We start from the raw sequence: 12303 nt of genomic DNA on the forward strand, positions 1-12303 counted from the left end.
TTGTTGACATTGCTGCTATGAACATTGGGGTATATGTGCTCCGATGCATCAGCATTTCTGTCTCTCTTGGGTAAATCCCCAGCAGTGCTATTGCTGGGTCATAAGGGAGTTCTATCGATAGTTTTCTGAGGAACCTCCACACTGGAGGGGAGGGCAGTCTTAAAGGACTGAACCTGTAACCTGTGAGATCTGATGCTATTCTAGGCAAATAGTGTCAAAATTGAGTTGAATTGTAGGACACTCACCTGATGTCTCAGAATTGCTTGGTGTGGAACCTGCTCCCACATTGGAATTGGAAGCTCTCAATTCACTCAGCAGTAATCCAGAACTTCGTTCTACATCTACACATCCACCCAGCTCAGTCTCAACCACATCTGACAGCTCACACAGACCACCTCGGGCCCAGAGCTCAAATCCCATGCTGGCTTTCCACAAGGCCTACATTATTAGACTCTACCTGCTGAAAAAGCCTGAATGCCCTATTATAAAAGTCACTCATCTGCCCAGTAGAAAAAAATACATCATGTTATGCTTTCCAACTATTTTCCTTGAGAGCAATACAACAAAACTCCATTAGCAAAGAGAATGTGCTGGCATTGTATTGATAACTTACCTTCAGAAAGGTTCAGGAGCCCCCAAAACACAGCCCACCATTTCCAGGATGCCGACAGCCTTTCTATTCAGGGCCTCACATGACATCAATGTCCTTTCTAAAGTGGGGATTGTGAGGCCTTTCTGTATTCTGAATTTCTTCAATAATTTTTCAAAGAAAGAGTTGAGAAAAACATTCTGAATTAGTCAAATACACTCAGGTTTAAGGTTTTTAAGTTATTTAATTTTTATTTTCTACTAAAGCCAAAAACATTTCCCTATCAGACGAATATTTATAAAAGCACTAAGATCTATGGATTTCTTGTAACAGATTCTCATTTTTTGGGCCAAACAAACCTTGACTTAAATTCCAACTCTGCAACTTAAAGCCTTTGGAATATCAGACCAGTAGCTTGGCCTCTCCACCTCAATTCCTCAGATGCAAGTTGGTGAAACTACAACTACCTCATATAGTTGAAAGGAGGATTAAAATGATAAATGCCATGGTTAGCACATGGAATAGTACCATTTGGCACATAACAGGAATTTAACAAATAATAGAGCTTTTTCTTATCTCTTTCAGCTCTTTGAAAATTAAAAATTATATGTTTATACTTTCTGGTCAAAGGTAGTAATCAATATAAAAATCTCATTTTACTATTGCCCATGCTCCTTTTTTTTCAGAAGCATCTGTCAAGGTGAGCCACATAACAGTAGTTGGGGCCACATTTGTTTGTCCCATGATGCCATTATCTTTGATAATTCATGTTTTCATAGATCCAGCCAAAACAATTTTTTTTTTACCCCTGTTGTCCTTATATTGTTATAAATGTCCTCAGGTCTTGGCTTTACACTCTAACCTGACTCTCTGGAGCAAATGAGTCAGCAAAAGTTGTTTCTGGGTACAGATTCCACAGATATGAAAGACTTCCCTCAGTTCTCCATCATTCACCCTCTAGTCTCTGACTCCCAAGGAGACACCACAGAGGTGGAGACTTCTAAGGTGTTGGTTTCTGAAGCTCAAGTTGGAGAAGCAAGGAATTAATCCCAGAGGTGAACAACAATGTAAGAATGACTGAAATGTAAAGATTGCTCTGTAAGCCAAGTGCCAGTCTAGCTGGATTAGTCAGGCTGAATCTGACCCCCCTTAGAGGATGTGCACAAACAGCCAGCCAATCAATAATATCATGTTCCTACTAAGGCCAGGGAATCAAATGCTTGATTTGTGTGAATAAGGCCAGAGTCAGTAGGAAGCAAAAAGAAAACAAAAAGCAAAAACAAAACGAGAACACCTGCCAGTTTAAGTATAAATGGATTTTCAATTTAGTGTTATTTTCTAAGATGTTTTATTTGGTCTTTTTTAGCAATTGTTCCAACTGAGTACAAGCATTCTGTGGAACACTATTAAACTATCCTATCTGGTATCATAATACAGAAAGCTGTTGTTTATTACACACTTAAGTTCAGATCCCCACTGATCTAAAAGGAAGTTTCACATACAAATGTAAAAAGCGAAGACTGTTTGCAAAGAAAACTGTTGCTTCAAGGAATGTGTTTCATTAATTTGGAAAAGAACCTCACATTTGGTACATAGAAGTTAGAACTAATAACATTTTGTCAAGTGGTAAGGAGCACAAATGGGATCTTTTTCATTTTCTAATAAATATCCTATGAAGAGTTAATGTTGTTTTGCTTTTCATATTTACTAAACACATTGATTTTCAAAAAATAGTCAAAAATTTTTAATCACACACTTGATTCTCTTACTATGATGAATAACTTAACTAAGTCTTTTGTATTGAAAGAATATTAAACTGGGGCAGTTTTATTTTATCAATATTTGAGACTCCCTAGTAGTCTATGGCTCTGCCAAATTAAAATAAAGCAAATTAATAAACAGTGTTCCCAAGTTAAATATAATTTATTTAACCTGAAATATAGAATATGACTATAAATGCATAAATGTTGGTTGTGTTAATGCAACATTCTATGCCCAAAGGGATCATAGTGGAAGAGATGAAAGGTACAGCAGAAGCTGGAGTCCTGACTCATTTTGTTTAGCCAGAAGGAAATTTCAACAGAATTTTGGTTGGAGAGAAGCAGTATAGATTTGCAAGGTAGACACTTATTGCTCAGCAAACTGCAAGCCCAAGACAGAAGTAAAAATGGTCCAGAACTATGTTGCTTAAAGAAACAAAGACACAAAACAATAGATGAGAAAGAAGCAGCAGAGGGTTTTGAATTGAAGAAAGCCAGATGACACAAGTAGGGATTATTATCTGCATTCTTTAAGCCAAAGAACACTTTCACCTGAATATTTGCATCAATGGGCCAGTTAACAAAATCATTGTGAAGTGTTAATAAAATGGTTTTGTTTCTTCTTTCATTTAATGTTTTCTATAAGATATACCTAAGTCAGAACAAAAAGGGAATAGGAATATAGTCTAAATTATGACCCCTACTGAGCTCTGAGACAGGCAATGAAACAATAAGCAAGTAATACATATCAATTTTGTTAAAATTTTAGTTGGGGTGGAAGGTGATCTTCTGGTTTCTTGCATATATTGTTACCCTTACTATTTGAAAAAAGGCAGGCATGGCAATTAAGAGACAGCTGGAGTGCACACTTCCCAAAGTGTGGCATTGGACAGTACTTAAACTTTCTGGATGGCTACCTCAATTTTGGTGGGGATAATAGCAACACCTACCTACAGGGTTGTTGTATGAATTAAATGAGTTAGTGTGTGTGGAGTGCTTAGAATAGTATCAGTACACAGTAGGCATTCATAATTACCTATTAGTGTCATCACACCCTCCAACCAAAAATAGAGATGCACACTGGAGACAGGAAGATGCCAACAGACTAGGAGGACTCTAAGCTCACCTCATCCTATGAATACAACTAGAAAACTATCAAATTATTCTCAATATCTGAGAAACTGACCTGAAGACTGACAGAAGGAACTCCACAATGAAAGAGAGAGAAGAGGCCACATCAAAGAAGGTAAGAAGTATAGAAACATGGTTTAGAGGAGAAATGGATCTTGGCTGCTGTGGATGGAAAGGAGCCATGGTCACAGCCATGGTCACAGAGAAGAAGGAGAGAGAGAGAGAGAGAGAGAGAGAGAGAGAGAGAGAGAGAAGCACACAGGGGAATGCACAGGGAGAATATTTCCCCATAGCCACTGGCATGGAAAATGAGATGGAGTGAATTTCATGAGTTCTTGCAACCAGCAAGGCTTAAACTCGGAATCGTAAAGGTCAGCAGACTTGGCTGTGATAGAGCCCAGAGGCCAAAGTGCTGGCCTTGGTGGGAAGACAGGCAAACAACTTAGGGACAGACAGCATGGAAACAGCGATCTGAAGAGTGCCTGGGGCACACAGTGGAAAGAATATTTGCTCTTCTTGGAGTAGGTCCTGAGAGGCAGCATTCATGGAAACACCTCCCTGGGAACAAAGGATCTGGCTGGAGCCATTTCCCTCCCCTGCCCCTTAGCATAAATACAGAGCCACCTGCAGGAAGCCGTGAAGTGCCAAAAGTGGCTGCCTAACTTGCTCACATGAAGCCCCACATCCCTGTGCACTGATGGAATTGTCCTTCTCAGTCATGCTTACCTCAGTCCTAGTGTGGTAGGACCCTCCCCCAGAAACCAACACAAATTCAGGCCAAGCGGAAGATCTAACAATCATAAATATTTATGCACCCAAAATGGAAGCACCTAAATACATAAAACAATTAATAATAAATGTAAAGGAACTAACTGATAATAATACAATAATAGTAGGGAACTTGAACACCCCAATTACATCAAAGGAGAGATTATCTAAACAGAAAATCAACAAGGAAACAATGACTTTGAATGACACACTGGGCCAGATGGACTTAAAGGAGCTAGAAAAAGAACAACAAAGCCTAAAGCCAGCAAAAGGTAGGAAATAATAAAGATTACATAGGAATAAATTATAAAGAAACTAAAAATAAACAAACTATACAACGGATTAATGATACCAGGGGCTGGGTCTTTGAAAAAAATCAATAAAATTGATAAAGCCAAAATTACCAAAAAGAAAAAAGAAAGGACCCAAATAAATAAAATCACAAATTAGAGAGAGAAAAAAATAACAACCAACACCCCAGAAATACAGACAATTATAAGAGAATATTATGAAAAACTATATATCAACAAATCAGACAACTTAGAAAAATGCATACATTTTTAGAAACATATAACCTACCAAAGCTGAAATTGGAAATAAGACAATGTGAATGGCCAATTACTGGCAAAGAAATGTAATCAGTAAACAAAAAGTTCCAAACAAACAAAATTTCAGGACCAGATGGCTTTACAGGCAAATTCTATCTATTCTTATCAAACTATCCCCCCACCCCCCCCAAAAAAAGGAAGGAAAACTTCCAAATTTATTCTATGAGGCCAGCATTACTCTGATACCAAAACCAGAAATAATGACTCACTGAAAAAGAATCAGAGGCCAATATCCATGATGAACACAGATGCAAAAATCCTCATCAAAATACTAGCAAATTGAGTCCAATAATACACTTAAAAAGTCATTCACCAAAATATAGTGGGATTTATTCCTGGGTTACAAACATGGTTCAATATTCACAAATCAATGAATGTGATACACCAATTTAATAAAAGAAAGAATAAAAACCACATAATCACTTTAATAGATGCAGAAAGACAAAAAAAATTTTGACAAATTACAATATCTATTAGGAGTTTGAGAGGAAACAAACCTCATCATAATAAATGCCACCTATACAAAATCCACAGCTAATATCATTCTCAATGGGAAAAACCTAAGAGCTTTTCCTCTATGATCAGGAATAAGACAGGGATGCCTACTCTTAATACTTTTATTCAACATAGTGTTGGAAATCCTAGTCACAGCAATCAGACACCATAAAGAAATAAAAGGCATACAAATTAGCAAGGAATAAGTAAAAGTGTCACTATTTGCAGACGACATGATATTATATAGAGAAAACCCTAACGACTACCAACAAACTGCTAGAACTGATGGGCAAATTCAGTAAAGTCACAGAATATAAAATCAACGTACAAAAATCCATTGAAGTCCTACACACCGATAATGAAGCAGCAGAAAGAGAAATCAAGGAATTGATTCCATTTACAATTCACCAAAAGCATAAGATACTTAGGAATAAATCTAACCAAAGACATAAAAACCTGAAAACTATAAAACACTAATGAAAAAATTGAAGATGACAGAGATAAATGGAAAAATATTTCATGCTCATAGATTGGAAGAACATATATTGTTAAAATGTTTATACTACCCAACACATTCTACATATTTAATGCAATCTTTATCAAAATACCAACAACATTTGGGGACCCTGGGTGGCTCAGTCAGTTAAGCATCCAACTCTTGATTTAGGCTCAGGTCATAATCTTATGGTTGGTGGAATCAAGCCCCACATCAGGTTCTGTGCTGTACAGTCCAGGTTAGGATTCTCTCTCTCTCTCTCTCTCTCTCTCTCTCTCTCTCTCTCTCTCTCTCTCTCTCTCTCTCTGTCTCTGTGTGTGTGTGTGTGTGTGTCCCTCTCCCACTCTCTCCTCTCAAAATAAGTAAACATTAAGAAAATGTCAACAACATTTTTCATAGAACTAGAACACACAACTTAAAATGTGTTTGGAACCACAAAGATCTTGAATAGCCAAAGCAATCTTGAAAATGAAAAGCAAAGCTGGAGGGATCACAATTTCAAACTTCATATATATTCTAAAGTTGCAGTAATCAAAACAGCATGGTACTGACACAAAAAGAGATGCATAGATCAATGGAACAGAATAGAAAACTCAGAAATGGACCCACAACTATATAGTCAACTAATCTTCAACAAAGCAGGAAAAAATATCCTCTGGGGAAAAGACAGTGTCTTCAACAAACGGTGTTGGGAAAACAGAACAGCAACATGCAAAAGAACAAAACTGGACCACTTTCTTACACCATACACAAAAATAAAGTCAAAAGGAAATAATGACCCAAGTGTGAGACGCGAAATCATTAAACCCTTAGAGGAGAACACAGACAACAACCTTTTTGACATTGGCCATAGAAACTTCTTTTTAGATATATCTCCTGAAGAAAAGGAAACAAATCAAAAATAAACTATTGAGAATTACCAAAATAAAAATCTTCAACAACAAACAATCAACAGAACTAAAAGACAACCTATGGAATGGAAGAAGATATCGGCAAATGACATTTCCAACACAGGATTGGTACCCAAAATATGTAAAGAACTTATAAAACTCAACACCCAAAAAGTGAATAAGTCATTTAAAAAATGGGCAGAAGACATGAATAAACATTTTTCCAAAGAAGACATACAGATGGCCAATAGGCATATGAAGAGATGCTCAACATCACTGATCATCCAGGAATTATAAATCAAAACTGCAATAAGATATCACCTCACACCTGTCAGAATGGCTAAAATCAACCACATAAGAAACAATAGGTGATAGCAAGAATGTGGAGAAAGAAAAACCCTCTCCATTCTTGGTGGGAAGGCAAAGTGATGCAACCACTCTGGAAAAAAATATATAGTTTCCTCAGAAAGTTAAAAATAGACCTACCCTACAATCCAGCAATTGCATTACTGGGAATTTACCCAAATAACACAAGAACACAAATCAAAGGGATACATACACTCCCATGCTTAAGGCAGCATTATTTACAATAATAAATTATGGAAACAATACAAGTGTCCATTGAATAATGAATAAAGAAGTTGTGTTATATATACACAATGTAATATTAGTCATAAAAAAGAATGAAATCTTGTCATTTGCAATGACATAGATGAAACTAGAGAGTATAATGCCAGGTGAAATAAGTCAGTCAGAGAAAGACAAATACCATATGATTTCACTCATATGTGGAATTTAAGAAAACAAAGGTGCAAAGTGAAGTAAAAAGAGAGGCAAACAAAACAACAGACTTAACAATAGAAAACAAACTGATGTTTACAAGAATGGACATGGGTTGGGGGATGTGATAAATAAGTGATGGATATTAGGAAGCAAACTTGCTGAGTCACCTGGGAGGCTCAGTTGGTTAAGCCTCACACTTTGGCTCAGGTCATGATCTCAGTTTGTGAATTCGAGCCCTGTGTCAGGCTCTGTGCTGACATTTGAGAGTCTGGGGTCTGCTTCAGATCCCGTGTCTCTCTCTCTCTCTGTCCCTCCTCTGTTCATGTTCTGCTTCTCTCTCAAGAGGTGGTGGTGATAAAGGAGGGCACTTGTGGGGAAGAGCACTGGCTGTTGTATGGAAATCAATCTGACAATAAAATATTTAAAAAAAAAAAAGAAATACCATACCTTGAAAAAAAAAAAGGAAATAAACATTTAAAAAAACACAAAGAAATGCACTTGCTGTGATGAACTCCTGGTTGACTCACTATATTGTACACCTGAAACTAATATTACATTGTATGTGAACTAACTGGAATTTAAGTAAAAACTTTAAAAAAATGGGGTTGCACACCACCTGTAGACCCTACCAATCAGCCTGGCAGCAACTCATGAATATACAGGAACAATGGCTGATTGACAGCTTGTTGAAGGCAGCTCTATGGACCACACTATTTTAAAATCAAGTTTCTATTCAAATTCAGTACTCTTCTCAGATTTATAAGATTGGCAGCAGCAGATTAGCAAAGCACATTGACTGAAGCTGAGTTTCAGAACCACCTCTTCCTAAGAAGTGCCAGAATCTCTTTCACATTTCTTTTTGTTTCTTTATCAGTTCTACCATCAAATGCATTCCAGATTGAAAATATATACTAAATGTGATTAATTGTCTCTGAGGGTGGGATCAAGATGGTGAAGTAGGAATACCTTGAGGTCACCTCTTCCCATAGACACACCAAAACATAATCTATATAGAGAACAACTATCTCTGAGAACAAACTGAAGACTAGCAGAACAGATCATACTTAGCTAAGGATATAAAGAAAAAGCCACATTGAGGTGAGGGGGAGGAGCAGAGAGATGGCTTAGTCAGTAGCCACTCATTCAGCATGGTGACCCACAAGTAGGAAGGATATCAGAACTGTGGAGGGTTGGGACCCCATGTTAGACTCTACAGTTCAGAAGACTTGCACTGGGAAGGTGAGCCTTCATAACATCTGGCTTTGAAAAAATGGGGCTTAAATCCTATAAACCCAAAAAGCAGTAGGAAATCTAGATCTCACTATTAAGGGTCAGGCCCATGATCCCACTTGCTCTGAGACCTAGCATAGAGACAGCAGTTTGAAAACCACCCTGGGTCATACATGGAGATCTACTGACTAATTTTAGGGCTTGTGCCAGAGGAGTGAGTATCTGTCATAACATTCCCCAGGGACAGAAGGATTGGTGGGCATTCATTATTTTTTTCTAGTTGTCCTATCACTGGCATCTACTGTACTATCTCAGTTCATCCTGACCCAGAATTTCCCTGTGGAATTGCCCTGTCTAACCTATCTTCTGGGTCTAGGCCCCTGCCAAATGCCTTACTGCCTTACCACTCTTGGCAGACAGCCTCAGCCTGTGCCAGAGCCCATTCCATGTGATTCATAACCCCACCATACTGGGCAGATGCCCTCAGCCAGCATCAGAGCTTCTCCCAAGCAGTTCCCTGCTCCACCAGTCCAGCAAGTACCTACAGTGAGCAACAGAGCCCCTTCAAGCACCCTCATCCAAGGAATCAGGCACTGAACACCAGAATGCTTAGGAAAGTCTCAGTCAGAGTTCATTGCAAGCTGCACCAGAAGTCTGTCCGACTCACCAGTGCACCCACAGCATTCAAACCAGAAAGGTCAAAGGCCAGCCTTGTTACCAGCATGCTTTTAGCAACCTTGGCCAGACATTGCAGGCAGCCATGCCAGGGGACAGCCTCATGCACCAGTGAGTCTGCACCAATTGTGACCCAGCTGCAACAAGAGGGTACACACAGCCCACACTGGGGTTAGTTAAACAGAACAACTGGCTCAGATGAGCAGAGGGATTTGAATTACTGAGGACACCTTCTGCATAAATTTACTCCTTTGAGACCAGGAATCATAACTGATCAGTCATAAATGATCTACCTGATATATAGAAATGAACAGAGAGTTGGGCAAAATAAGGAAACAGGAATATGTTTCAAATGAAAGGACAAGACAAAACCTCAGAAAAAGAAGTAAAGAAAACCTGAAGATGGAAACAGTCATCAAGTTCAGGAATGACAGAGATTCCTAAGTAAAATAAACCCAAAAGGAGCCACATCAAGACACATGATAATCAAAGTGTCAATAGTTAAAGAGAGAATCTTAAAAGCAGCAAGAGAAAAACACCTAGTTACATACAAAGGAGTTCCCATAAGACTGTAAATTGATTTTTAGGCTGAAAGTTTGTAGACCAGAAGGAAGTAGCATGATACATTCTTAGCGATGAAATGAAAAAATTTATAACAAAGAATACAACAAAGTTTATCACTCAGAATTGAAACTCATTCAGAGTTTTCCAGACAAGAAAAATCTGAAGAATTTTATCACCACCAAACCAGCCTTATAAGAAATGTTAAATGGACTTCTTTAAACAGAAAATAAAAGGCCATAACTAGAAATAATAAAGTTACAAAAGAAACAAATTTCACTGGAGTAAACATAAAGTAAATGTAGTGGATCAACCACTTACATAGCTAGTATGTAGATTAAAGAGAAAAGTAATACAATCATCTAGATCTATAATAATCAGTCAGGCATAGAAATATAATAAGATATAAAATATTACATCAAAAACATAAAATGAGGAGGGAGTAAAATGTAGTGCTTTTAGAATGCACTTGAACTTAAGCAACTATCAACTTAACATAGACTATAGATAGATGATAGATATAGATGGATAGATAGATGATATAGATAGATAGATACATACATACATACATACATAGATATAAAGAGATCAGTTACAAGGAATAAGCTCATACTATTATCAATGTTGAGAAGTTCCTAGATCTACAGTCCACAAGCTGGAAACCCAGGAGAGCCAATGGTGTAGTTCCATCAGGAAGACTGCAACCTCAAGACCCAAGAGCTGACATTCCTGTTTGAGTCCAGAGGCAGGAAAAGACCAATGCCTCATCTTAACAGCAGATAGAAGGAGCTCCCTCTTACTCATCAGAGACTTTTTATTCTATTCAAGCTTTCAACAAATTGGATAAGGCCTGGTGGAGAAAGCTACTTGCTTTAGTCAACATACTGATTGAAGCACTAATCTCATCCCAAAACACCTTCACAGACACACATAGAATAATATTTGACCAAATATAGGGCACCTTGGGCCCAGTCAAGTTGACACATAAAATTAACCCTTATTGGCCCATTCTCTTGAACATGTATGGACACATGAGTGCACGCTGAGAGCATACAGATTTCCCAGGGCCTAAGTAGGTGGAACTAGGGTGACTAATCATCCTGGTTTGCCAGGGAGAAGCTTGTGATACTTGCCTCTCAGTCCCAGGCAAACAGGGACAAATTGATCAGCCTAGGTAAAACCCTATCAGTTGCTACCAACTGTCATTCCACTTCTTTCTTAAAATTGACCTATATATGTATAAACTTTCACCTTAATACATGACCTCTGACCTCAGTCCTTAGTAAGGAAATTAGTTCCTTCCCAGGAGAAAACTTACTGTAATATAGGAATGTGTGCCTTACAGACTTTTGATTAAATGTTATACCCCTAGATTCACTCTCCTCAGGACCACCTTACAACATGGCAGGTGGCTTCCCACACACTCAGATGAATGAGGAATTAAGCTCTGTCCCTTGAGGGGAAAAGTACAAAAATCTGTGATCATACCTTTAAAACCAAATTTTGGCAAAGGCAAATTTGACACATTTCATAAAAATGCTTATTTTGTGTGTGTCCAGCTATCTGAAAACTAAATCAGTAAAAATTCCACAAGCTCTCTCCAGAAACAGACTTTTATTTTTTTTTTCACTTTTAAGATCATCTTCATTTTGGTTGCAAAGATACACTTTACTTACTTAATATTTTATTTGTTCCCATTTGGAGTCTCATAGCTTGCCATGTAAAACACTGACTTCACTATCAAACTGCTATATAAGAACATTGTTATAAAATACAAATTATAAACTAAGACAATCTTCTTTACAGTATTCAGATTAGTGCATCAAAACAACGTTGATTCAAAAAGGCAAGTGAGTTAACTGGCAAACATCCAAATCGTTTTCTAATGAAGGATCGTACAAAACGGTATGCAAGGTAAACGTTACATTTTAAGTGTTAGTGCTCAAACACAGTAATTCTGGGAAAGCTGCTTCCCAAGAGTAATTCTGACTCAAGGATACACATGTAGCCATAGTTCTGAAGGATTTCAGGGAAGGTAATTAATTTTCCAACCTAATAGCTGTGGAAGTATACAACAGAATAAGAAGTTGGATCTCCAGATTTCTAACATAGTATGAACTGATGTTTCACTCTCTTCCTCCAAGTTACAGGACACATTTGTGGTGGCTACAGATACCCCAGCAAGCATCAGACTTAAACGGGTCCTATGCAAAAACAATTACCCTTAGTACCTGACCAGGCAATCTACAGCAATGCTTAATATATATACACATCAGGGGGATGAGATATTCTAGGAAATTATTCAATGCTTTCATTT

The 12303-nt window shown here is 37.8% G+C and overlaps 1 protein-coding gene across 2 annotated transcripts in view; it reads left to right on the forward strand.

The window, feature by feature from the left end:
• Window positions 1-12303, forward strand: part of MC2R (melanocortin 2 receptor) — a 30097-nt gene that overhangs the window by 14912 nt on the left and 2882 nt on the right. The gene's annotated exons all lie outside the window — the stretch shown is intronic.

This window comes from Suricata suricatta, chromosome 14 (genome assembly GCF_006229205.1).
Source record: "Suricata suricatta isolate VVHF042 chromosome 14, meerkat_22Aug2017_6uvM2_HiC, whole genome shotgun sequence".
NCBI classification, from domain to species: domain Eukaryota; kingdom Metazoa; phylum Chordata; class Mammalia; order Carnivora; family Herpestidae; genus Suricata; species Suricata suricatta.